At 40.4% G+C, this 23,881-nt stretch overlaps 1 protein-coding gene across 5 annotated transcripts in view; it reads left to right on the top strand.

The window, feature by feature from the left end:
• LOC117897826 (maternal protein pumilio) overlaps positions 1 to 23,881 on the top strand; it is a 220,786-nt gene that overhangs the window by 67,602 nt on the left and 129,303 nt on the right. The gene's annotated exons all lie outside the window — the stretch shown is intronic.

Here is a 23,881-nt window from a genome sequence, read left to right as displayed (position 1 = left end):
CCGTATGGTCCTTACAACAGGTAGCTATTGGAACCTCTTCTCTCAGAACTTCGTACTCATTACATATATAATCGGATCTTCAAAGTTTAAAAATAATTTTCCCAACAATTAGCTTACACAGCCGCCTTATAGCATTTAACTGTGTTTAGTGTTTTAGGCGGAGTTTGGAGGAGGGTAAAGCTTCCTGAAATATCCCACAGGAAAGTGTGTGGATGTACGGGGGCGAATACGACGAGTAAACGCATGAGTTTCCTATAAACTTGCCAGCAACTTCAAAGTAGAAGCTTAAGCTTATTTGAGAAAGATTCCAGCCGCGACCGCACAGTCCCCGAAAGCCATACGAAAGTTTACATTTATGGCATCTGCACCTGCTGTTGCTACTCGTCCTCGTATACGTACTGTGGATGGTGGATCCTTCCCCGTAGCCCCGCTACATGCATGTTAACCTTCAATCTTTTGACATGCCAGGCAGCAGCAGAAACAGCAGCAGCAGAGGCAGAGCACAAAGTAAAATAATACAGGAAAGCACATTGCGTATACGCCCCCATACAGCTGGGGCGAGAGGGAGTAGGAGGATCCTCAGTCGGCCACAACCTCAGATACCGCTGCCACTGCCACTACCTCTGTCTCTGTCTCTGCTGGTGCTGTTACTTCGTGTTCTTCTGGAAACCGCATTATGAAGCAGTAATATAAATGTTTATATTCTTGTATTGCGGTTATTATTAAAAACTTTTACTACACCAAAGCGAGAAACCGAAACGGAATACGGGACGAAGACGAAGACGTCCAGCGTCCCCCGTCGCAGCGCAAGCTAGCAGGAATATGTTGGGGATGTACAACTTTCACAGCAATATCTTTCTTTTCCTTAGCAATAGAGGAAGTAAGGAAGCAGGCAGGACAGGACAGGACAGGACAGGACGATGGCATAGCCTAGCGGTGTGTGCATAAGTTTGTTTGCCCTGCACTTAAGTGGCTCAAGTAGAGGAGAAAGATATTGCAGAGGATGGATAGGTGTGGGTGTGGATAGGAGGAGACACAACAAACTTTTATGTGGCAGCTAAGCAAAGCTGTGTGTTCTGTGTGGTGTTGTGTCGCACTATTAAAAACTTTCTTTGGCCCGACAAGAAACTGTAAAAAAGCAGACGACTGAACAGAAATTGTTTCATTCGATTGCTAAATTGGATTTGCCGTCGTTCGTCTTCTTCATGGACTATGTGACTTTGATAAGCCAACTATACCACTCGCAAGCACTTCGCCTCACAGTTAGAGGCTTCCTCTGCGACTGGGCCTGGGCCACAGGCCCAGGAGCTTCTTCGGAGCACCTGAAGGCATTCGCTAATACAAATTTTACTCAAAATAAAGAAAGAAATGCAACAAAATAAAGCAATTGTTTCTCTTACATTTATGAATGAATAAAGTTTTTGAAACCTTCGACGTTTGCCCTATGGTGCCGTGCGATGGGGGGTTTTCTTTGAGAGTTGAGGTGAAAATGAGTTGAATTGAGGTGAAAGGTGGGGGCATGTTGTGTGATCCCTTTTCTGGCTTAGTGATTGCACACACCCACACAGACACACAAGACACAGGTCCTTTTGTTGTGGTTTTCTCCACTTCATCATGGATTTTCACAGAGATTTTCCCATTTCCCATTCATGTGAGCATCTTCAGTCAGGTGTCTGGCTGTCTCGCTGTCGGTTCGGGTTTTTGTTTAATGAAGTTGTTTGGCAAAAGTTTATCCCCTCCGAAGCACACCCCATGCCACGTCCTCGTCCCCATTTGCCATCCGTTTTGTGTACGTGTAATGGACCATGTCGAGGCAAAGGTTTAACCCATTGATGTAACAGATTTTTGTCGGTTGCTCGACTAGGTGTTAGGTGCGGGGGCAAGGCAGCAGGTTTGAGAGGGCTCTGTGTCAAAATCGGAGAGCGAACAACAATTGCTTTGGGAACACTTTATTGCCAATCGTATTTTGTAAACTCATTTTTTCGCACCAGAAATGTTTTAATAATGATTTGCAACAGATTTCAATATTTCACGGGTAATCTTCTCGTGAATGTTGGCCCAAGTGTACTCCTTAGAATCTCGTATAGCTGAAAGTAATCCCCACAGCAACGTTTCCTTTTCTCGACTCACTTGGTCGATAATATCTTAATCCTTTTGTATAGCCAAGTACAGAGACTTTCATGCACACACATACTCGCAAACAGCCAGGCAGATAGGGAGAAGCAGTCACAGACACAGGACACAGACACTGAGGAGAACAGAACAGTTAACCATTCATTGGGCATCCTTTTGGGGTAATGAATGCGGCATACATCAATGAATGAATGTCTGAGTGAGTGAGTGGGCGAATCTGGGAATGAGACTGGGACTAGCACTGAGAATGTGACTGGGACTATTGTTGTTAAGCCTTTTGTATGAACTTGTGCTTACAACTCATTATTGTTACGCTCTTTTGCTCCACTCTACTCCACTACTCTGGACTTTCTTTCTGCTCCTTCATCTCCTCGGTCGTCGTATCCTCGTTCCTGTTCTTCGTGTTTTGTGGATGAAGCAAAAGTTTTAGTTTTCGGGACAAGTTTAACCCGAGATTCTCTTGGCTAGAAGATTTTTTGACACTCACTTGACTTCCTTCCCGTTGGCGCCATCGTTGGAGGAGGTTGGAGGCGGAAAACTTTGTTTCGAGTTGCTCTTTGGGCTGCTTTTGTTTTCAATTTAACGCTTTAATTACCCCGATGAATGAGGAAAGGGCTCGAACCTCGTGTTGAAATTCATTGACAGGCAATTTGCAGTATAGAGTGGGCTGCTCCTGGTCGGTCTGGCTGATGATGATGTGAGAGTTGTTTGTTTAATAAACTGCAGACGGTTTATTTAAAAAGCGTAATATAAATAATAATTTATGGATATTCGCCTTGTGTGTGCGTGTGAGAAAATTAATGCGACTCATTTGGGCTTGGATTTAATTAACAATGAAACATTTTGTGCGAGTATGATAAATTGCATGGAAAAGAATTGTGAAAAGCAGCTCATCATATCATTGTGATGAAAAACTGCGATGTTATTTAAACTATAGGCATAGATAACAAAAGTATTCAGATAAGAGTGACGTTTGGAACTAGTTTAAGGTACTACCAGCATACGAAATAGAGATGGGAAATGTCCGATTCACATTTAAAATAAATAAAAAATTTTCATTTGTGCATTAAATATATTTGAAATTCCGCTTCTCTGCTTCAAGTATTTGCTCTGGTCGTAAATATTAAATATCATTACAACGAAATGAGCCTCTGTATGAATGACTACTGTTTGCATTTCATGGGAGCCAACTTCCATTTACCAATTTAATTACATTTTATCAGACAGCCTCTCGACTCGATTGTCTCTTTTTCTGTCGGAAGTATTCTTGGGCTGTCGAAAAATTGATTTCCTATGAAACTGAATCCTTTTGGTGCCTCATTGCGTTGTAGACATTGTTTCAACACACTATACACAATAAATATATAAATTCTCATTAAAGTCTGCAAAATACTTATTGCATTACGTACGAGGGCGGTCTGAAAAGTAATCGGCCACATTTCTAACCGCCCATTTATGTACCCGGTTCTCGAAGAGTGTGGAAACTGGATTTATGTAACGCAGAGAAGGAAACGTTTCCGACCCCATAAAGTATATATATTCTTGATCAAAAGTTGTGACGCGTAAGAAGGTTCTCACACCTTCCTACTCGTTAATCGTTTATTAGATTAGTATTTTCTGTCAGAATATTGCTGAGAAAGTTTCAGGTTTTACCAACTCTTGTAATTTTGACGAAATTTCAGCAAGGTCACTTTTGGATTTATTGGAAATTATTTCGTGAGCTTATAAAATATTTTTTTCCGGACACATTTCTGCACCGTTTCGTAACCCGTGTATGAAACGTAGATCAACCAAAATACACCAGAAACAAAAGCTGTCAACATCCAGGGCTTCTCAGGATAATTCTTAACCAAAGTCGGCTAAGGTGGGTTTTTCAGCCAATGGCCATACAGCCATTCATTTTTTTAAATCCACGCTGTATTATCCACATTGACTACCTTCAGAATCGTAAAAATCAATAGCGAATAATATGCCAACCAGTTGGATAGATTTATGGAGACTTTGAAAAGAAACGACCACATTTGGACAAGAAACAACTTTTTTCAGCTGTTGTTAGGAAGGCCGACTATTTTTCAGCCCGCCCTCGTACAGAAATGAATTATAAGGAGATTTTAATGCGCTTTCTGCATTTTAGAACTTAAATATCGAATTTAATTACCAAATGTGGAAAACAATTCATATTGATTGATATAATATGAAATTGTGTTGCATATTCATAGCGAGTCTCCGATGGAATTGATCAACAAATACAAGTCAAACAAGCTCTTTTTCAGTTTTTAATACAAATTTAATGGAATTTTAGAATGTGGGGATTGTGGAGGCACGCCTCTGACGGCTTTTGTTACACAAATTTCAATTAAATTCCATCTTAAGAGATTAGACATTCAAAATGTGTGTCTTTTGTCTATTTAAATGCCATTCCCCCTTCGTGTGGGAGGCAGTGGTGGAAGAGGTTGACATTTTATGATTGATTGATTTCTGTTTGCTATCAATTATGCATAGCATTTTGCACGCTTCGCCAGCATTTGCTGAGCTTCTCCCTCCTATTGATTACCGACCTGTGGCCTCCCGACGACTCTCAACATGGAGCATCCTTTCATGGCCATTCCATTTCATTATTTTGTTTGAAAATATTTTAATGAAATTTCAATGATATAATAATATTTTCATTGGACTTCTGTGCAGCGCATAGCGTGTCCTGTGTCTGAAATTGATACAGTAAATTATTCATGAAATACAATTCATTTCGTTTTTAATTGCCCGACCAACTGGAGCGTGTGTCAAGTCATTCGTGGTTTAATGATAAAGGATTTAATATCCTCAAGTTGATGTGTAATATAACCTTGAAGACGAACACAGCCATTCCACTGTCTTGGGGATTTAATGTTTTTCGAGTAAATGAATGTGAACATTCAGTGAATATTGCCAGATTATTTAGAAATATTTGATCTAAACAATATTGTAACCACAAAGGCAAAAATGTTTGTGATCTTGACATCACAGAAATAAATTCATCGAATTACTATTGGAATAGTGATTATAATTATCAAATATCTAATTAGATATTCATGAACTAGTTATTGCTTTAATCCACAATTTGTTCTTTGGGTTTCAATAGCGACAGCATACATTATACACCCAAAAATAATTCTCTCTCATTATTTATTTTGCATTCCATCAACAAGCAAGGGGACAGGCTGTCAGTCTCGAGAATGGTGTCGTGGTACGTTCTGTTCCAACCCAGACGTCGAGACGAAACGAAACGACCTTCAAGTGACAACATTTATTAACACGATGTCAAAAAGACAAACAATTTTAGCTCATCAAAAAACGTATTTATAATTTATTAAAAGCATTTCTCACGCGATGAGAGAGCTTCTTGAAATGGACAAAGAGACAATCATGAGCTGCAATGACCAATCACTAATTAGAATCGCGTAATGTCATTTGATTTTGAAAATGAGCAGAAGAACAAGCAAGAAAAACGTAAGAAATAATTAGAAATAGCTTTAATTTGGTATTTTTTAGGCAATGCTAAACAGGTGCATTGACAGCCAAAAACTAGGATAGAAGAAAAGAAAATGGAAGAACTATGAATTGAAACGAGAAGGACGTGTGAGAATTTTTGAAATTCCAGCAAGTTAGCAGCCTCAATGTAGTGATCGACACAAATTCGACCAAAACATGCTCAACATGTAGGCAGCTCCGTGCGGCAAACACAAACGTATTAATATGGGATTGGATTTTAACGAAATTGGCATCTCGCATGTTATGCAATGCCCTGCGAATCCAAACAAGTTGACAGCTCATTCTGAAATTTAAGCACACATATGTACATACATGTGTATACAATCACATATGCATACTCATACTCATACGCTTATGTATGTATATTTAGCCATGGGACACACACGTCGAAAATGCAAGACCACTGAAACCTTCAAAACAACATTTGATTGACCACTCAAAAGCTGCCCCTTGACTGTTTTAGGCATTTTGTTTGTATGTGTGTGGGTTGCCAAAGCATCTCCTCTGCTTCTTCCTCTTCACAGACGTAAGCACGATTGCGCAACCAACCCACCCACACAATCACTCACTCACTCACAAATAATTGATCCCATTGTGCTTGAATTGTAGTGCGGCTCTGTGTGTGTGGGGCACGGCTGTTTGTGTGTGTTGACACACGCAGGCGGCCAGGACATGTGACAGTCGACCGTGCACGTCCCCGTTCCTGCTCTCTCCCTCTCACTCTCTCCCTCCTGCTACCACTGAAGCCGCACAATTTCTCTGCTGTTGACAGACCGCTCCCCGAATCACCCGACGATACCCCCGCTGCAGCTGCATCCCTCTTCTGGGTCCGCTCCTGTCATTGTCATAGGCGTCGACTTGCTGAAATTGGCTTTTGTACGGCGGTTGGTTGACAGAGTGAAAGAGAAAGAGAGAGAGAGATGGAGGTAGAGTGAGAGGGGTCGAGGGTCGCTTTACCAACAACAATTGTGCGAAAATATTCGTCGCTGCTCGCTTTTTGTATTCAATTTATGATTCCCAGTTATGCATGTGGCAGCAGAGCTGGTGGTACAGTAGATGGCCGACAAAAACTAATGACATGTTTGATGTTGACGTTTTTATTGATTTTTGAAGAGAGCTTTTCATTCGTCTACGCCTGCGTGTGGGTCTAAATTTTAGACTCTAAAATAAGACTCTGAAACGTGGAATGTAATTTTCGCTCTGTGAAATGCCTCGGGCTATAGTGAGACCCAATTGTATCCTTACTTTCCATACAAATCACATAAACTTTGATCTTGTTTGCAGTTTCTCAGATACTAGAACACATTTTGAAATTCCCTCATTTGAAGTGAAAATGGCAAATGTCGACATATGCGAATGCAATCCAATTCCTAGCGATTTGGTCCTTTCTTGAGTGTTTTGGATCATTATCATGTTGAAAGATCATTAAGAGAAGACTCCAGACTAGGAAATGTGTTCATATGAGCCATGGCTCATAATGTTAAAGCCAGAATTAATATGATACATATTTTCGCACAGAAGGAAAAGTTAGCGACCCCATAAAGCACACAGTGGCTCTCACCTTAAATGAACCAAATCATTTTTCAAACTTAAATGTGGTATAACTTCTGAACCGTCAAAGTCACCACTGAAAACGAAATGTATGCCGATAGAAAAATACTTAAACTTCAATGGGGATGGGGGCGAGCTAAAAGGGTGTGTTGGTGTGAGAAGTGATGTAGAAGTAACTGAAAGATGTAGAAACAATTTAAAATGAACAATTAGAAAAAAACATTATGTTAAATACAGAAAACAAAAAATGCCATTCGGTAGGGAAGAGCCATATCTTTAAGATTACCAAACTAGGATCGTTTGGATCACCATTATAGCCAGCATGAAAAATTTAATTTGCAGTGTCCAAACCCACCCTGTCCAGCAACTTTTTTTTTTTTTTGCACATTCTCTCATCCACACTCTGCTTCGTCAGTGTGTGGCTCTAGGGGAGGGGGGCGAGTTGAAAGAGAATGTTGGAATGAGAAGTGTATAAAAGTTGTGACGCGTAAGAAGCGTCTCAAACGTCCCTTCTCGTTTTCTATCTGCACTAACCACTAAAGCAAAAATAATACAAATTTAGCTAGCAAGCGTTGCAAATATTCATAAAGGGATTAATTACGATTGCTTGATTTTTTTCGACATCAAAAATGCACAAATGTCAAGGGGCTATTAAAACAAAGAGACCTTGATAAAATGGCTAAAACGCTCGTACATCGCAACACCGTTGTCTATGGTCGATTTCTAACCACCACCAGCCAGCCAGCCAAAGCCAATCGTTTGATACCCTTGCCAGTCGAGCGTTGGATACAGGAGATGTTATGGCAGGTTACACACAGCAAAGCTCGGATCGGCCGAGCAGTTGCAAATGAAAAAATGTATCCTTAAATATTATCGAGGGTGATTTTTTCTGTGAATTACAAAGCTACCAAAATTTTCAAGTCGTGAAAATTAGAATACCCGCTGCAAAGGTATGCCACCAACAGGAGTAGCAACGTTAGTAGCATCAGTGACAGAAACAGCGGCAGCCACAACAACAAGGACACAACGAAAAATCTTTCAATAAAACAATTTACTCAATTGGCTCAATGACTCGACGCGACTTTGGGAGCATCTCCCTTTTTTTTTTGCGTTTGTGTGCTGTGTTTGTGTTGCTGCAGCAGCAGCAGACAAAGGCCACAAAAAAAATAAAAAAAAAAAAAAAAAAAAAACAGATACAGCTAAAGTGTAGGAGGGTGAGTGGGAGTGGGCGAATGGTAGATTCTATTTAGTTTTGTGGCTTGCTTCATGGAAGAGCAACAACAATGTCAGCAGACTGAGCGCAGACAGATGGCAGGAGAAGCAGCAGAGTTCCAGTGAGAGGCTGCAGGAGCAGCTGCAGTACTGCCTAAACGTACCAGAAGCTTGATTCAGCGGTAATAGTCAGAACTGAATCAGTTATGGGAATTTGACTGCTAACGAAAGCTCATCAAGTTCTTCTGGGATCTCTTGCATAAAATGTTCGTGACTTTCTGTGCTTCAAGGGGATTGCGACTACCGTTGCGACTTCCGTTGCTGCTTTCTGGTTTAGCCAGTACTTAAAGCAGCAAAAGCATCAACAGTAAAGGGACAGAAGCTGACAGAGCATCAGCAGAGGGAGAAGCAGAGACACCCAAAGAGTAAAAGCAACAAAAGCCCATTGGCCTGCAGTTTTTATAAGTCCGCTGAGGGCGTCAACGATGCCGCCACAAGCACATACACTTCTTCCGCCTTCGCACACCCCGCACCGCGTAGGTTTATTCCTCTTTTTATTTACTTTCTTTCAATTTTGCCAATATTTCTGCAGCTTTTATTTTGCCACCTGCGTTTCCCCAGCGTCTCCATCGGTCCCTCTGCCCTGTCTCTGCTGGCGTCGCATTGCATGTGTGTCGTCGTAGCAGTCGTGGCAGTCGTGGCAGTCGTCGGTGTTTCTGTCGTTGTTTGGCGCCATTGTGTCCTTGTCCTATCGTTCTCCATGCTCTCTCTCTCTCTTATCTCTCTCTCCTCTTCTGCCTCTATGTACTGTTTCAATTTAGCGAATGTCGTCATAGCAGCCATTGATGCATAAATAATGGTGCAGATGTGGGTGGCATCTCAGGGTGTGTGCGGGAGAGAGAGCTGCATTCGGACTGGCTTTAACTGTCAGTCCGTCAGTCTATCATGCCGTCGTGCCAGACAGCCAGTCCGGAATGGGATGGGGGAAGGTCCCTTAGCTCCCCCGGATCACTATCCCTCGGAACTGCACTTTTAGGTAGATTTTCTTGTATGCATTTTTGTTGTTGTTTGCTTGCCTTTTTCCGCTTTGTTGTTTTGCGGACTCTGTCTGCTGAGCCATTCACAATTGTCGCTTTATTTGCTTTTCAAAACAATGTTTATCGATTGTTGCTCTGCGCAATGGCCGAAAGGACTCTCGGAATTTGTTGACATTTTTGGGAAATTAAAGTGGAAAGCGGAGCAACTGGCTTTAAGTTGTGCAGCTTTCACGAAAAATACAAGGTTTCAAACGATAAACTATCGATAGAACACACAAAGTAATGGCAACTTCAGACATCCTTCATGGGTGTATTAACATTGAGCGAGACAATTTCTCATTCCCCCCATTACGCCGGGCTCTATCGATAAACTATAATACCCCAAATCGAGCATGAAGGCCAATTGCTCTTCATTCGCCCCATAATTGCCTTAAAAGCTAGCCCAAAAATGTGCAAACTTCAAATCGAATATCCATAGAAATTTGGCAATTTTGCCACTTCTCCCAGGGCCCAGTCGCTGAGCCTCCCACTGGCGTATGCGTGTTATGCGCCTGCCAACAATCAACGATGAAATGCGATGCGATGCGATGCCAAGAATTGAGCCGCTCAGCCAGCCGGCCAGCCTTTGCCAGCCACTGCACCTGCGCTGACGTTTGTCGCCCCAGCCGCCAGTTCTAGTCGTGTGGATAATGGAACGCCATCATAGGAGTAGGCAGGTGCTGCCGGACTCCGATAGCCGCCGGACTGGGAAGCAGAAGAAGGAGCTCAAAAACTCAATTAAAATACCGGTCCTTGGCTCAGTGCGATGAATGGATGTTTGGGTGTTTGCAGGGTGCAGGTGCGAGATGCAGACCAAATGGCAGCCAATTAAATATGGCCATAAAATTTACGCATGACTTCTCACACAAAAATATGTGCAAAACCCTAATAGTGAAATTTAATAATGAAATGAATTACGAAAGGTTCTGACTGCAACAGAGAATATTCATATTCTATTCTCTCAAAAATATACAAAACCCCTTTCGACCATAAAATCCTTAACAATAAGCTGGATTTTGCCAAGACTCTCAACCAAAAACCAAACAGAATCCGCAAGGGCAGAGGCGGAGACAGACGACAATGCGCTTTGGGGCCCAAATGCAATTACAACAAACAGTCATGAGAAAGATTTTTGCCAAAGTTAAGAGTAACTAAAAGTTTTTGTATGTATGTTGGGTATTTAATGAAAACATAAGGAATTTGTCGAGACTCTGGAGAGGGTAAACTGTCTCAACAAAGTTTCCACGTTTATGATTGGGGGAGTGGTTTTGTGTCCCAGGGGGAATAAGTACTCGTATTATTCTTATGGGGCTTGTGCCATGTGTTTTTTGTAAGGGTAAGCCATCACATTATTTTCAATAACCATTAAGTAATTTTCTCGTAAGAGTTTTATGGACCTGCTGAGCATTATTCCACTTGCATCGATACATAAATCTAAATCGATAATGCAGCAGATTTATCGACATCGTAAAATATCTGGCATCCTGCATCTTCCGCTCTCCACTCTCTACTACGTGTTCTGCATGCATTTAATCCACCTAAGAATCACAGACAGAGTTTCGCTCAATCATAAACAATCAAAGAGTAGAGAAACTTTTCGCAAAATATCTCTCTAAATACGCATCCTCTCCACTCGTTCGTTGCTCGGATTTGTGCTGCGGTCAGTTGTGGCTGTGGTTCTGTCTGTGGATGTGGTTGTGTCTCTGTCTGTGTGTTTGGTTTGGGTTTGGGCTTGGGTGCGTGTCCCTGTCTGCATCGCATCCTTAAGTCGAAAAGGATTCTATAAACTCCAGCAGTTTTGCCATTGGCACTTAATAAACGAATAAAAGTAAAATATGTTCTAGTAGAGCAATACATGTTTGTGGGAGAATTGGGGAGGTAGTAAAGTGGCTCATACTTAGACCAAGCCACACCACACGACGAGACGAGTCTAGTCGAGTCGAGACACAGATGTGTATTGTATTACAGATGTGCAAATAAATAGAGCCAATTAATTATTATGAAATCCGGTTCAGTTGTTGCACTTTCAGTTCGCTTCGGACAGACAATTTCAAGTGGAATTTGAAAACCATTTATGCTAGAGGAAGTCTCTGTCTCTGAAAAGAAAAGTTCTCAAGTGCAAGTAAATATTTTGTACGAGTTTATACATTCATATATGCATGTAATGTAAGTTGGCATCACCGACCGACAGACAGCCCATCTCTCTGGTGGAAAGTGTTATGTTTGCTTTGCTTCTTAGGCAACACTCGAGAGCATGTCTTCGTCTCGCTCGCAGGTCCCAGCTGTGTGTCACAGTAAATAATTGCCTGAGATTTGTTGCCAACAGAATTTATTATACGCAGAACTTCCCTTCCCCTGGTCGTCTGTGTCGAAGCTTATTTACATTCTGCAAGGGTTGCTGCTTTGGATCTTTCGACAAAATGCGAATTCAATAAATTGCATTCGATTTTCTTTTTCTGGATTAGTGTTTGGCTACTTTTGTGGCTTTGCATAGCTGATTTCAATACGCAAAACCAAAGCAAGTATCAGCAAAAATGTCACATTAATTCCAAAATTGCAGGCCAAGTCGAATGAATGAGTCACATGTGTTATGTATGTCAAAAAAAACTTTAAGGGGATGCCCTCGTTCAGTCTGTAGCATCCAGACAACAACGTGCTCAATTAAATGGACAAAATGACAAAACAAAAAAGATTCCAACCAAAACCCAAACCCAAAGCCAGAGCAGGACTCGGCTCATCGCCGACTTGGTAAACAAACTTTCAGACTGTGTTTTGCTTTTGATGGATGCAACAAAAGCCGAATGACAATTTTTCTCTTCGTTTCGATTCTCTTCTCGTCTCTACACGGAGCATAGCGCCCCAAAAATGTTCTGGCCGTGTGGGGGGCGAAACTCTTAAGTAAATTGAATTGTTTGCAATGTGATTTTGCAAGTCCAGACACCCAGACACCAGACAAAGCTACCAGAAACATGAACAACCAAGCAGCAGAATGGTTAGTCTAAGGGGAGACCTTCCCAGCCTCATCAACGTTTTTGTGGCTTAAAATCTGTGGAATTATGAAGACATTTTCGGTTACCTTTGTCAATATTAAGTGTGGTGGAATATTTGAAAGGCTTGCTGACCTCGACAATGCTCGGGTTTGAGGAATTCTGGTGGTCCCAAAATCACATTTAAAAAATTCTAGATGGCAACATTATTAATTAGTATTTATTTTGGATACTTTTACATTTTGTAACGCTGAAATGTTTTGCGTTTTGGTAACCCCGATGTGTGGAGCATTTGGGCATATCTAAACACAAACCAATAGCTTTAATTGTTAGCAACAACAAATGCAGCAGACAAGACACATAGAAGATTAAAAAAAATGAATTTTTAGTAGAAGGCTTTCCAGGGGAATCCAATTGGCTATCCAATTTTGAAGCTGTTCCATCCCCATCGCCATCATAATCGCCATGTTGCCACGGAGCTACGCTTTGTTTTGTCGCCGTGCGGTCGCATAAATTAGCGCAACTTTAATCTGATTTTAATTGTGGGTGGTGAGGCAAGGATGAGTGCATGTGCGGGGTTGAGGAGGAGGACGTGGTCGAGGAGATTCAGCAGGGCAAGCGGTAAACCCTCGTTCTTTTGTATGGGCTTAGAATGTAAACTGTTTTCTCGTTGTTGCCGCTGTGAAATATTAATGACAACCAGAGGAGGCCAGTAGACACCCGGATGAGAGCTCCGGGACAAGGTGAGCTTAGGCAGGTTTCTATTCATTCCTTCCCCAAGCAGCTTATCTCCTGTCCGTTTCTCTCTAATCTTACCCACCCAAAACAGGACGGATCTCCTTTGGCCTGTTTGTTGTCCTGTCCAGTCATGGGTTGCCCTGTGCCCCGTGCCCGTGCCCCTTGCTTTTGCTATTTGTATTTATTTGCAAAAGTTTTGAAAAGCGTAATTTGCTCTTTTAATTTAATTTCATTTTACGTGCCATTTGCTTGCTGCAGGAGCTCCTCCCGGTTTTTACAGAAAGGGCGGGCGTAGTCTCTCTTCTATTTGCATGATGTATGCTTTATGAGTGTCCTTTTGAACTAAGCTTTGCGGGTGGGAAATGGGCGAAATGGGAATTGGTTTTAATGGCGCTTGTTTCACTCTTGGAATCGTAGTAACACTTTGCTGATTTTTTCTTGCTCTTATTTTGTTGTTGCAATAAAGACTCCTTTTTCCAAGGAGAATATCTGCTAATGAGTGTACCTTCTAACCGTTAGCAGTACTTCCTCAACTAGCTGTACCATGACACATTCAGGCACATTCTGCGAATGATGGAAACGAATTTGATTCGAATTATTACAAACATTCCATACTCGAACGGACTCATTAGTGTAGTGTCTCAGCATGTGCCCTAGTTTATTTTTCTCCATGGTTCTGTTTCTCGCGCTTTTTGAATTCTGTGCAAATATTTCAATAAATTTCGTGCAGCAACTAAAATACTTTTCCAAATGCTGCGTATGCGAAATAAAAAGGACAGGACCACCCAACAGATGGTAGAGTGGAATGGCAATAGCAGCGATACGAAATGAAACGAAATGTAATGGAAGGGAGTGGATTGGAGTCGAATGGATAATGAAGTGGAGTCAGAGGATCGGAGGGAGCAGAACACAAATTCAACAGAACAGAACGGAACGGAAGCAATCATCGTCAGGGCCTAGGAGAACCAGTTGGAGGATGAAACTCTGTCTGGACTTTGTCTCTGTGTGTGGCTGTCTGTCTCTCCCTTTCCATAGCAATCTCCCTGGCATGCAGGGACTATTCCAGCGCGTTTAAGGGGCGAATTTTTGTCGAAATAAAACCATAAAATGCTTGAAATGCCAAGCGAAAAATAGTTTTGACTGCTGCCGTTCCTGCCGCTAGGCCGCACTCAACCCATATCCATATATAGGGCTGTCTGCATCGTCAGCAGTGCGCATCCTTCCCATCTATCCATCTCTTTACCTCCCTTTCTCCATTTCTCTAGGAGTATGTGTGTGTCTCTCTGTTCCCCCACCTACAGCGAGTTTTAGGCAAACACAAAGCCATGGCATGTGCAATAGTAGTAATGACAGCGCATTTGTATATGTGTGTGTATGTGTTATCAAAGCGCAAACAATGCACTATGGGATTTTTTACCATTTCTTGCGGCAAAAATTAATAACTTATAAAGACAAACAATATTTTTAAATTAAATTTTTTGATATTACTTCATATTGGTGAGGGGAAGGTTTTTTGAAGAGATAAGCGTGGCAACGCATTTTCCGACCCCCATATATTCTTGATCAGCATCAATAGCCGAGCGGATGAGCCACGCCCCCTTCCGCCCCCGCAAAAGGGCGAAAACCTCCCAAATCTACAATTTGATTCGATTGGGATTCGATTGAAGCATTATTATAGCCACACCCCGTCCCGCAGCTTATATTTGTTTTTTACACATTCTCTCATTCACACTCTGCTTCAGATGAAAATAAAATGTTAAATTTGACAAATAACCGCTAAGGTGCAGATGTAGTACTGAGTGCCCGAGTCTCACACGTCCCTTCTCGTTTAAATTTGAAAATTAGATGATAACCTGATTTTTACATTGACATCTACAGTGGCGAGCATTTGTGGATACTTGGTTACCACTTTTCAGTTTAAGCGCCTGTAAAATCTGTAAAAGTTATACAATTCTTCTTATTCCTCTTTTAATAGCTTCTTTAGTTATTTGGCAATGAAACAAAAGAATAATTTAGACAAAAAAATATCGGCTTCATTAAAAGTTTTTAATTTTTGTCAAAAAAGGCAATGTATCCACTTTTGCACGTTTCTAATTTTTTAAATTTATAAATTTTTTAAAATGTTTTGTGCAAAGGCCCTTATCATTTATCACACTCAGAATATGCTTAGGTATATTCTCGACTAAATTTGTAATGTCCTCGCCAGATATTATGTCCACTTGGTTTGTATACGCACCTAAAGGTCATGCATTCCCTTTGGTGCGGATTCATACTTTTCCACTCGTTTTTTAAGAAAAGAACTTAGATTTTCTATTCGATTTAGATAATTTCTTTGGTTAGACTACTAGATTAGATGAAAACTCTCATTATTGGGACAATTTATCACGGTTTTAGCATATTTTTTCGGGTTCCAGATCTGCTGGCAAGTGATATCCAGTATGGGGTTAGCACAATTAAAATCTTCAAATTTCAAATTTGCCAAATTGGTCTCCAAAAGGCTAATTATTAATTAAACTGAAAAGTGGTAACCAAGTATCCACAAATGCTCGCCACTGTACATATCTACATTTGACATATACTGCAAGCAGCTTTTGTTCTTTGATTTGGATAAGTTTTAGACAGAGCACTGTATGTCAGTGCAGAGACACAGTCAATCTTCAAAGCGCATGTACATAGCTAACAGCTCTGTTAATTCAACAGTGATAAGCTCTGTTTAATTTTGGACTACATAACTGTGAAGATGCTTTTCGGATACATCGCGGTTAGGTCAGGTAGTTTTGAAAATAGGTTTTGGCCAGAAAAAATTGGTCAACCTGCCCATAGTGCAGTGCACTATGGTCCAGACGACCACTTTTCTTGGCCAAAAGGCAATTTTTAAAAGTTAAAACCAAGACGTGTTTTTTGGCGCTCTGCATTAGAAAAAGAGTGACCATCAAAGTTGCGTACCAGAAATTTGCATAGATGGCGCCACCTTCGCAAAATCAGCTGTGAAACCCAGCGGTCATTATTGAAAAGCACGTGCAGTGAAAAAGTACCAATTTTATTGCTGTTTTAAATGTCTCAAAAATTGAAAAATACGATTAACTGATCCAATTTTTTGGATGCATTTTATTCAGTAGGGTTTTTACTACGTGTTTTGTAATGTGAACGGTATCTAGTAGTTGACGATGTCTTCGTAATTTTATGTCAAAGTGTGGCCTTCAATATGTGTCAGTTCGTAGTAAAGACTAATTTTTGAGAAGGTTTTTTTAATAGAGTGTCACCTAGTCCCACCTTGAAACCTATTGTGTGTCGTAGACCAATAAATGATTGTTAAAATGTATATAGTCACAAATGCCACATTTGACCACAACTCTTAAAATTTGCATTTATAGATCATAACCTCAAATGAGAATTTTTAATGTTTTTTGCCGTTTGGAACACAATGAAGAAGAAAATGGTGAAGTAGGGTACCATTTTGCATTGCATTTAAGCCACAGTACTAATCACTAGCTATTTCGGAGGGCTAGAGTGTAGCCAGTGTAATATTGTTTTTGAAAGGAATCTGCTGAAGAGCATGCTCTGTGGGAGAAAAAATGCGATTATCTTCGATTTTTAGGTTGTTTTAATTCGTGCTACGACTTTTTTTATAGAATCTTGATCTGCTAAACATATTCCCATCCTTTTTTTGCTTCTAACATTTTGAGAAAAAAAATTAAAAACCGATTTTCCCTTAAAAAAAGGAGCTGCCACGCCCATTTTTTCAAAAAACCTTCCTCTTCATATTCTTAACTTATATCAAAAGACTAAATCAAAAAATCTTGTTCCGTTCGCGAGTTATTCAATTTGGCCAAGAAAAGTGGTCATCTGGACCATAGTGCAGTGTCCTGCAAAGTAGCAGGATACGCATCGTCTATGTGTGTGTGAGTGCGCATGTATCCATGTCTATGGCATGGCAGTTATTCAGCGTACATTTTCGAGCTTTTGTATGCGCACCGCCGTGCGGAAGTGTTGATAAACCCACATTCCCATACCTGTTCCCATCCCACGGCCTTAGTTCGCTTTGTCCTATCGCCAGCCAAAAAAGTGAACTTAATTTTCTGGTGCATACTTTTAAGGGCACAGGAAAAGCTTCCACACCTTCCAGCCCCCAGCTTCCACTGCGTGTGGAGATCATGGCAAATTAAATGCTGAATAAATATGTGTTAACTTTATGAAACTCGAACCAATGGAAAATGAATTGTTATAAATGGAAATATATTTTAGCTATCACTTAAATTTAAATTTAATTTTTAAACTCCTTGGATGTGCCTGGTTTACCATCGCACAATTTAAAACTTAAAGTTGGCTCGGTAGTCATCATCATGCTTAGAAATTTAAACCAACCAAAACTGTGTAATGGAACCCGTTTGGTGATAAGAAAACTGATGAGCAATGTGATTCACGCGTCGATACTTAAAGGAAAATTTAAAGATGAGGAAGTTCTTATTCCAAGGATTCCGATGATCCCAACGGATATGCCCTTTGAGTTTAAACGAATTCAATTCCCGATTCGTCTTGCCTTCGCAATGACGATCAACAAATCCTTGACTATTTGTGGCTTTAATCTGGAAAATGAATGTTTTTCTCATGGTCATTTGTACGTGGCATGCTCACGTGTCGGCAAACCATCCGCTTTATTTGTTCTTGCGCCTGACCAAAAAACAAAGAATGTCGTTTACCACAAAGTGCTTGAATGAAAATCCTATTACCATCGCATTGGATCATTGCAACCTATAGAAGATGCACAGCATAAATTCTTGCAAATATACTTCATGGGCAATATGGAAGAACAACTTGACAGGCGTCAAGGGATCAACACAGCTACGAAGAGAGCAATTCTCCAAGATCTGCAGCAAATGCTTCATGAACATCATGCATTGGTCAGGCTGTTCAAGACTGCTTTAGAGCGCATGCCAAGTGATTGCAATTCGGTCAAGTCAATTAAATACATTTGCAAATATGTCACGAAAGGGAGCGACATGGCGGTTTTTGGTATCCAAAACAAGTTGGTACTTTTTTGTTTCTATCTATATAAACATATTATTTTGTATCATTGTTCAAGCCTAAATTAGTTTAGCTAAAAAGTTACACGACATGCATTGACTGTTAGGCGGTGCGAAGTTCGCCGGGTCAGCTAGAACAAATAAAGCGGATGGTTTGCCGACACGTGAGCATGCCACGTACAATTGACCATGAGAAAAACGTGCATTTTCTAGATTGAGGCCACCGATCGTCAAGGATTGGCCCTATGATTTGTTGATCGTCATGGCGAAGGCAAGACGAATCGGGAATTGAATTCGTTTAAACTCAAAGGGGATATGCCGTTGGGATCATCGGAATCCTTGGAATAAGAACTTCCTCATCTTTAAATTTTCCGTTAAGTATCGACGCGAGAATCACATTGCTCATCAGTTTTCTTATCACCAAACGCGTTCCATTACACAGTTTTGGTTGGTTTAAATTTCTAAGCATGATGACTACCGAGCCAACTTTAAGTTTTAAATTGTGCGATGGTAAACCAGGCACATCCAAGGAGTTTAAAAATTCAGTTGGATAATTAGTGGCTTCTTCTTCGTTTGTTACACAGTCGATAGATTTGAATGAATACAGAGTACCTACGATTTGATTTTGAATTATAAGATTGAGGTCATCTACATCTTTATTTTTAGCGGCCAAAATTGCTCGCTCCCTTAACCATTTAGTATTTTTGTGGATAGCAATGTCGGAATATATCTGTGTTCTTCGATCATTTCCGCCCCAAATGAAGTCATTTGGAAACAGACATTGTATTTTTGAGTGTTCGCTAGAAAATGTCGTGATTCTAGTGTTTCGCCATAAAGCAGGGAGCACAATGGCTCTGGTGGCGGGACCAATAATGGCAATTTCACTTTACCACTAAGGCAGCACAAACCAGGCGTTTCACCAGCAAATTGACTCGCGATATTCCGTTGCCTAATTGCATTACGGCTTAGCTGGGAAAGATTGGATCTTCTAGGACGCGGCATTGTTATTAAAATGATTAATACAAAATTAAACAAATAAATAAAACAAATATTAAATATGATTAAACAAATAAAAATGAAAAACAAATGAACAAATGAACTTTTTCGAAAAATTTCTGAACACACACATGATGTCTTCAGAAAAAAATAAAGTTTTGGCTTTAAGGCCGCAACAAACAGGCCATAAGAAGCATTTTAAGATGCATTCTGCTCGCTACGGAAACAAATCCAACAAATCAAAAACCATGGCAATCGGTCCAGCCGTTCTCGAGTTATAAGTGTTGTAACAAATACGACTTTCTTTTATATATATAGATTTGGCATTTTCTGTGCTAAAAAGTCTAGAAATTATAACTTTTCAGAAATTAAAATAACCTTAGCAACAAAGTGGTTTCAATTTGTGAGATTTTGCCATAATTGATTATGATTACAAAACTTTTTTTGAGATGAGACATGAGGCTCGTTGCACTCAAGAAGATATTTTTGACTCCTTTAATTGCATTCCTGCTCCAATTAATAAAAATGCTCATCTTGTTCATTCACCATTTTCCATTTCCTTAAGTCTGTCTAAATATTTGTGTGGCCCAGTTAAATATTTCAGTTTTAGCAGCTCCTTTGGCTGCACTTGACACAGTTCTTGTCAAACTGTTTTGTGGGGCTCTGGCAACTTAACCGCCAACAAAATGCACACTCGCAAACACACACACAAACTCATGGCGAGTGTGTGATATGAAGGAAAACTTTTTCCGCCCGTGCATATTTTTCAATTTTCACTTTTCTCCTCCGCTCTCTGCTCTCAATAACAAAAGTTTCCCCTTTCTCGCTTGTGGTGTGTCCGAGGGTGCCAAGGACAAGTTGTGTTGTCCACGCAAGAGTTGAACAGTGAAAAATATAATAATAAAAATACATGTTTCCCCATATTCTGAATGATATATGTATGAACAGAGGGCACTTGAACGCAGGCCAGGCCTCTTCGGATGGCTCTTCTCCCATTCTCTCGCTGGTCTCTCTGGTCCTCTGGTTGAGGCGTTGGCAGTACATATTTTCCGTTTCTACCTTACTGAAGGAATTACGTAGGCTGCGGCTGGAAGGGGGCCAAAGTGTGGCAATATACTACGTGGCAGGAAATATTCTCAGTTTTATTTTCCTTCGACTCGTATTTGTTTTCAGTTGATTTTACAATATTTTTCTTATGGGAAAACTTTAACATTGCCCCACAATTCCCTCGTATTGTGCGTAAACAATACTTCAAGGCTTTTTGGTCTGGTGGGATTTGGTGGAATGTCAGGGGTCAGGCGCTGTCATCGTTTATGATATGTTGAAAATCCAGTGACAATGTCCTGGGAAACTGTATCGAATGTTGTGACAAAAAAGGCGACAGTGAAAGAGCAGAGGTCGATTGTGAGTCTGTTTCTGATATACAGCAGAATCTCACAAATTAGAACCAATTTGTTCCTGGTTTGATTCTAGTAAGAACAAACCAATCTGTTCCTGGTTTGAGTCTAATTTGTGAGAACAAACCAATTTGTTCCTGGTTTCTTAACCTAATTAAATTAAGTTGGGGAGGAGCCCCGGCACCCGAGATCATTCAATACGTTTAACATAAAGCGGGAGTTCTCCATTTTATATGAAGACAACACGATTAGATCTGAATCTGAAAATCTGAAGGATCTGTTTTCTACTGCTGCTGCTGGATGAAGCTGTAATACTATAGATTTTTGCCTCAATGCATTTAAGTTTTAGAGATTGCAACTGTTGTGTGTGTGCCACATTTAAAGTGCCTTTGCCGTTTGGCATGTGCCACATCGGACACACGTACTCGCACAAATATTCTACATCATAACTGTCACAAACCGTCACAAAACCCATTTGAAACAGAGAGCGAGCCACACAAACAGAAAAGTTGTAATCACAGCTGTCCCGCTGACCAAAGAGACCATGCCCATAGATATGATGGACTACGACATTGTACACATGTGATGATAATCATCACAATCTGAAAACTGTTGTCATCAAAGAATGTGGCACACGCATGCATTCTGTTTCTATTTATTTTTCCGGCCAAGCTGACGCAGACCTTGCAGCCATCCTCCTCAAAGCGTGTTGTTGTTATTGTTACAGTTGCAAATCTGCGTCTGTTCTGCGGTGGTTCCTGATGATGATAATGAAAATGACAACCACACATCTCATTTATCAGATGAACTCCCAGGAAGAGTATCACCAAAAAGTAGGTTAAACTCTGAGAATTTTAATATCTCACATACTATTGTGGTTCGTTTTATTATAATAACCCAAGTGAATGTGAACTCAATTTAAGTTGCAATTTTTGCAGATTCAAAACGATATTCATATACATATCATTGATTTATAAAGTTCTTAAGCCTTTTCTGGAAAACACAAAGAAATGACATTACATCTAAACATAATTATCTTTATTCCTTTGACTTGACAGCTGTTGAGAGTCGACAGATGAACTTATAAATTTCGGAAAGAATTTCGATTCAGTTTCACCTCAAAGCTAACCGATTTCGGAATGGATCTATTTCCCATCTCTTTTAGGCATCACTAAATTGCAATATTTATTTTGATGCCATGTAATGTTGTGCCTGTTAATGTTGTCCTTCTGTTGTCAAATTTAGTTAGGAATTGCTGTAGGTTAATATAGATTGACTGAGTAATGAATACATGGATTTAATGCTATAGTTTTTGTTTGTTTAATTATCACAAATATATGCAAGGAATTTGTTATTTTCCCTCCCTTTTTTCCCCCCAATGGAATCCACCCCAAATACCCTTCTGCTCCTTTGGAGGTGTGCGATTAGGTTTGTTCCATTTCGCAGGCTTGGCCCAATTTTCTATGGCATTTAATTAGCATTTCGTAATACATTTGTCGTAATGCCCGCGAGTATTTTATTTACTCGACAACGACGATGTTGTTGTTGCTGAACTTGCATTTTAATTAAATTGCCTGATTGTCCAGCGGTTTGTCCGATGATTACATGATTGTTTCTTGGGTTGTGTGCAGAGGGGCACGTTGGGATAGGGACGGTGTAATTCAAATGATGAGTGCCAAGGGGGAAAAACCCACACCTAGAAGAAGAAAATGATGTCATTAATGAACTCGAAGGATTGTGATGTACTCCAACGTAAATTCTTTTGGGATCTGGAGTTCAAGAGAAATTTAAGAATTTTGGAGGCAACTTTTAGTTCTGTATGAGTTCTACAATATGTTTTCCATTTTTACGATGGAAAATATACGAAATATACGATATTCTTTTCAGTACTCATGGTCTCTACCTGTTGTTGGATATGGCTACCTTTTTCTTTTACACTTATGTACATATGTACCTTTGGGCGGAGATAATCGACAGAAGGGCGTGGCATGACAAGTAATTGTATTGCAGACACCACCATGTTTGCTGTGGAGGGTTGACTGTTACTGTTCTCTCTCTCCTTTTTCCTTTGCTTGGACACTTGCGAATGAGTGCGTTTACCGCCCAGCACTTAACCCATTTATGCTCGCTCCCTCTCCCGATACCACACCCAGACACAAAATGGAAAAATGGGGCAAAGGTCGTCCCTTCGATTCTCCAGAGAATTGATGAACATGCAGGAGAATGGGTAGAAAAATTAGCAGGAGGAGCATGTACTCTTGTGTATTAATGTTGCGTGGATAGCTGGGTGGGTGTATTGTTAATAAATGACTGTCGCCTTCGGTATCGTTGATGATGACTGGTCTGACCATATTTAATTGCCACAAATTAATTAAATTAATGAATTGAACGTCTCATCGGATGAACGACCTCCTCCTTCTCCGTCAAGACCAGATTTCTAGTCTCATTCGTCTAAAAATTAGCCAAACCAAAAGAGTTTTTCGTTTCGTACTTGCTTTGGGGTTGGGTTTGAGGTTTTCCTTCCTTCACACGCTGACTGGCACCATGACTAATGATTTTTATGCCCGGTACTCGAGGAGTAAATAGGGTATATTGTATTTGTGTGGAAAAGTGGATGTAAAGTATATATATTTTTGATCAGCGTCAATAGCCGAGTCGATATAGCCATGTCTGTCTGTCCGTCTGTTCGTCCGTCCGTTTGTCCGTCCGTCCTTCTTGTTGAGCACCTGGATCTCAGAGAGTATAAAAGCTAGAGCGACCAAATTTTGCATCCAGATGGTTGTATGCTCACACTGTATTTCAAACACTGTATTTCACACACCCATCCGTCCTCGCAAAGCGCGAAAATCACCACAATTTTGAAGATAAAAAAAACAGAGGTGCAGATGTCCTACTGAGTACCGGGTATAAAAGTTGTGACGCGTAAGAAGCGTCCTTCTTTCACACGTCCTTCTTCGTTTTTGTGTTTTTTTGTCTCTGCTGAGAATTGGAAAATTAATTTATCTTGCAATACTTATAAGAAATTATTATGATGCACATGCGGAGAGGAAACATTAAGCGTTTCGTTTATTAGGCTTATAAACTTGATGGAAAATATGTTTTTTGTTTTGTGTGGGAGGAAGAGAAGGAACGGACTCCATCCTCACGTCCGTCGCGTATTTCCTTCCCTCTGATGGTTCTGTGAGCATTTTATGTCACTTTCATTAAAACGAAAACGGAAATGGGAAATTGGCTCTACT

Source organism: Drosophila subobscura, chromosome O (assembly GCF_008121235.1).
Source record: "Drosophila subobscura isolate 14011-0131.10 chromosome O, UCBerk_Dsub_1.0, whole genome shotgun sequence".
In the NCBI taxonomy this organism is placed as follows: domain Eukaryota; kingdom Metazoa; phylum Arthropoda; class Insecta; order Diptera; family Drosophilidae; genus Drosophila; species Drosophila subobscura.
The sequence above is the reverse complement of the archived record's forward strand: the minus strand, read 5'-3'. Positions and strand labels throughout refer to the sequence as shown.